The sequence below is a fragment of the Tachyglossus aculeatus genome, chromosome 12, assembly GCF_015852505.1.
Source record: "Tachyglossus aculeatus isolate mTacAcu1 chromosome 12, mTacAcu1.pri, whole genome shotgun sequence".
Classification (NCBI taxonomy): domain Eukaryota; kingdom Metazoa; phylum Chordata; class Mammalia; order Monotremata; family Tachyglossidae; genus Tachyglossus; species Tachyglossus aculeatus.
This window is the reverse complement of record NC_052077.1, coordinates 5,017,137-5,021,705: the sequence shown is the minus strand read 5'-3', so window position 1 is coordinate 5,021,705 and position 4,569 is coordinate 5,017,137. Positions and strand designations below refer to the sequence as shown.

The 4,569-nt window shown below is 45.6% G+C and overlaps 1 non-coding gene across 1 annotated transcript; it reads right to left on the bottom strand.

Moving 5' to 3' along the window:
• Window positions 1-3,282: 3,282 nt before the first annotated feature.
• Window positions 3,283-3,420, bottom strand: LOC119935883. Its single transcript, XR_005453482.1, has one exon. It is a non-coding gene; the product is annotated as a small nucleolar RNA SNORA7 (small nucleolar RNA).
• Window positions 3,421-4,569: the final 1,149 nt, after the last annotated feature.

The following is a 4,569-nucleotide window of genomic DNA, read 5'->3' as shown; positions in this document are numbered from 1 at the left end:
TGGTATTTGTTAAGCGCTTACTATGTGCCAGGCACTGTACTAAGTGCTGGGTTGGATACAAGCAAATAGGGTTGGACACAGTCCCTGTCCCACGTGGGGCTCACAATGTCAATCCCCATTTTACAGATGAGGTAATGGAGGCCCAGGGTAGTGAAGTGACTTGTCCAGGGTCACCCAGCAGACAAGGGGTGGAGCCAGGATTAGAACCCATGACCTTCTGATTCCCAGGCCTGTGCCCTCTCCACTACGCCATGGTGATTAGCTTGTATCTATCCCAGCACTTAGTACTGTGCCTGGAATATAGTAAACGCTTAACAAATACCTTTAAAAAGGTAGACTGGGTTAGCAAAACTGAGGCCTACAAATGTTTCAAGGAGGAGGGAGTGGCCAGTGTCAGAGGTAGCTGACAGGTCAAGGAGGAGTATTTATTCATTTATTCAATCAATCATATTTATTGAGTGCTTGCTATGTGCTTGCTAAGCACTTGGAAAGTACAATCCGACAACAGATAGAGACAATCTCTACCCAACACCGGGCTCACAGTCTAGAAAGGGGGAGACAGACAACAAAACAAAGCAAGTAGACAGGCATCAATAGCATCAAACAAATAGAATTATAGATATATACACATCATTAATAAAATGAATAGAATAATAAATATGTACAAATATACACCAGTGCTGTGGGGTGGGGAAGGGGGAAGAGCAGAGGGAGGGAGTAGGAACAATAGGGAGGGGAGGAGGAGCAGAGGAAAAGGGGGGGTCTCAGTCTGGGAAGGCCTCCTGGAGGAGGTGAGCTGTCAGTAGGGCTTTGAACGGGGGGGAAGAGAGCTAGTTTGGTGAATGTGAGGAGGTAGGGCGTTCCAGGCCAGAGGTAGGATGTGGGCCGGGGGTCGACGGCAGGACAGGCAAGAACGAGACCCAGTGAGAAGGTTAGCACCAGAGGAGTGAGAAGTGCAGGCTGAGCTGGAGAAGGAAAGAAGGGAGGTGAGGTAGGAGGGGGCAAGGGGATAGAGAGCTTTGAAGCCGAGGGTGAGGAGTTTTTGCTTCATGCAAAGGTTGATAGGCAATCACTGGAGATTTTTGAGGAGGGGGGTGACATGCTTAGAGCGTTTCAGATAGAGAAGAACCTATTGGATGTGGTTATCAGGAGGACACTGGTAAGTAACCTTGGAGAGTGCTGTGGCAGTGGATTGAAGGGGAGTGAAGTCTGACGAGACCAAAATGAAGGCAGCTGCTATAAACAACCTGCTCTAGGAGTTTGGATTGGCATGGATGCAGGAGATGGGGCGATAACCAGAGGAGGTTGTGGGATAGATAGAGGGTTTTTAAGCATAGTGGAAAAGTGGGCAAATTGAGGGCAGAAAGAAAAGAGTCAGTCAGAAGTTGAAGTTGGCAGTGATGGAAGGGAAAAGACTAGGGGAAAAGCTTCATCTCTCCGTGTTTTAGTACTCTTACATAAAAAATAAGGGAATGTACAGTGAGAGAATGATGGGTCCATTTTTTATTCTTGTGTCTCTATTTCCTCCCTTCCTGCTCTCCACCATCCTCTGTGTCTCCCTTATCTTCCCTCCCACTTGTCTTTAAGTATGGTACAAAGCTTGAGATATACTCTGCAAAATTTCAGGCTCTTTAGAGATGGGTGTTAAGTAAGCCATGAGTAAATATTTGACAGGATGAAAAACATTACACTTACTCCTCCGGACACCCATTTGAAAAATAAAAGCAAGAAGCCCTAGGTGAATAAATAAAATAAAGTGAAGAAATGAAGATTCTGTAGGACATTATGGGAATAAAGCAACAATAGCAGTAAGATAGCAGTAAAAACAAACACTCCAAAAATTCCTAATTAGAAGCTTAGTGGGTAGAACACAGACCTGGGATTCAGAAGGTCATGGGTTCTAATCCAGCCTCTGCCACTTGTCAGTTGTGTGGCCTTGGGCAAGTCGCTTCAAGCCTCGGTTACCTCATGTGTAAAATGGGGTTTGAAATTGTGAGCCCCAAGTGGGACAAGGATTGTGTCCAACCTAATTTGCCTGTATCCACCCCAAGCAGAGCTGGGATTCGAATTTAGGTCTCCTGGCTCCTAGGCCCGTGCTCTTTCCACTAGGTCACATTGAAAACTGTAATGTGGCTGCAAGGGGGCAAACAGAAGCTTGGCCCCTCAGCTTTAGGCAACTCAATCAGCTCTCTTCCCCTACTTATCCTCGCTCCTCTCTACCAAGCTAGCTCTCTTCCTCCCTTCAAAGCCCTACTGAGAGCTCACCTCCTCCAGGAGGCCTTCCCAGACTTAGCCCCCTCCTTCCTCTCCCCCTCCCCATCCCCCCGCCCTACCTCCTTCCCCTCCCCACAGCACCTGTATATATGTTTGTACAGATTCATTACTCTGTTTTACTTGTACATATTTACTATTCTGTTTATTTTGTTAATGATGTGCATCTAGCTTTACTTCTATTTATTCTGATGACTTGACACCTGTCCACATGTTTTGTTTTGTTGTCTGTCTCCCCCTTCTAGACTGTGAGCCCATTGTTGGGTAGGGACCGTCTCTATATGTTGCCAACCTGTACTTCCCAAGTTCTTAGTACAGTGCTCTGCACACAGTAAGTTCTCAATAAATACGATTGAATGAAAGAATACTCCAACCCAGTCCACGCATTTCACTACTCTAATGCCTACCTACCACTCAGTGTGCCCAGTTATCTCCCTTCCCATTGGACTTCTTGCCCTTGTCCTTCCTCTTCCTGTTTGGAACTTCCTGCCCCTTCTTAACCATCAGAGCACTACTCCATCTTCAAAACTCTCCTGAAGATGTATCTCCTTCCTTCATTCATTCAATCGTATTTATTGAGTGCTTACTGTGTGCAGAGCACTGTACTAAGCACTTGGGAAGTACAAGTTGGCAACATATAGAAGACGGTCCCTACCCAACAATGGGTTCACAGTCTAGAAGGGGGAGACAGACAACAAAAGAAAACATGTGGACAGTTGTCAAGTCATCAGAATAAATAGAAGTAAAGCTAGAAGCACATCGTTAACAAAATAAGAATAATAAGTATGTACAAGTAAAATAGAGTAATAAATCTGTACCGACATATATACAGGTGCTGTGGGGAGGGGAAGGATTTAGGGCTGGGGAGGAATCGTTCTGGTAGTGGATCCATAGAGTTTTCTAGGTAAAAATACAGAAGGGGTTTACCATTGTCTCCTTCCACACAGTAAACTTGAGTCTCCACCCTTGATTCTCTCCCATACTGCCGCTACCCAACTCAGGTGAGTTTTGACTTGTAGCAGATTGCCTGCCAGTCGCTAGCCACTGCCCAAGCTAGGAATGGAATGAGTAGGCCTCTGCTTGGCTCTCCCTCCCATAGCCAAGACTGGTAAAGTACTGGAAATTCTCCAGGTGTGACCCTGAGAGGGGAGGAAGCTCTAGAAAAGCTTAAAGGATTCTATCACCAGCTGAATCTACATTAATTTAAAAAGATACAAGGAATACAAGGTGCGAGGGAGAATTCTTCTGCTACACTGTTCAACGCTCGTTTAGATCAATATCCAAAGTAGCAGATCCAGTTTTGTTCCCTATATTTGAAAAAACGTTGTGGAGACTGGACAGGGGCCAGGGAAGAGCATAAAAATGATGAAAGGGATGGGAATAGGTCTTTGAGGTAAGATGAAAGAATCAGGGTGGTTTAGCCGTAAGAGGAGAGAGGCTTTGATTTGTCCTATCGAAGGACAGGGATCCTTTCCAACACTACAGATGAAAAAGGTCCTCTCTCCCACTGCCACCTTTAGAAACAACTATGCCAGTCAAACTCACAGAGCAAAGAGCAGTCACTAAATTGGTCAAGGGGGAGTCACTGAAGTCAAAGGTAAAAAGAGCCAGGCTCCTGAGTGCCTTATGACTCCCTCACCCCCATATTTCTTGTTTTAATAATACTAATAATTATGGTACTTGTTAAGTGCTTACTATGTGCCAAGTACCGTGCCAAGTACTGTGCTAAGCACTGGGGTAGATACGAGTTAGTCAGTGTGGCCTACTAATAATAATAATGATGGCATTTATTAATCAATCATATTTATTGAGCGCTTACTGTGTGCAGAGCACTGTACTAAGCGCTTGGGAAGTACAAGTTGGCAACATATAGAGACAGTTCCTACCCAACTGTGGGCTCACAGTCTAGAAGGGGGAGACAGAGAACAAAACCAAACGTATTAACAAAATAAAATAAATAGAATAGATATGTACAAGTAAAATAAATAGAGTAATAAATATGTACAAACATATATACATATATACAGGTGCTGTGGGGAAGGGAAGGAGGTAAGATGGGGGGGATGGAGAGGGGGATGAGGGGGAGAGGAAGGAGGGGGCTCAGTCTGGGGAGGCCTCCTGGAGGAGGTGAGCTCTCAGTAGGGCCTTGAAGGGAGGAAGAGAGCTAGCTTGGCAGGTGTGCGGAGGGAGGGCATTCCAGGCCAGGGAATTTATTATGTGCTTTCTATGTGCAAAGCACTGTTCTAAGTGCTGGGGAGGTTACAAGGTGATCAGGTTGTCCCACGGGGGGCTCACAGT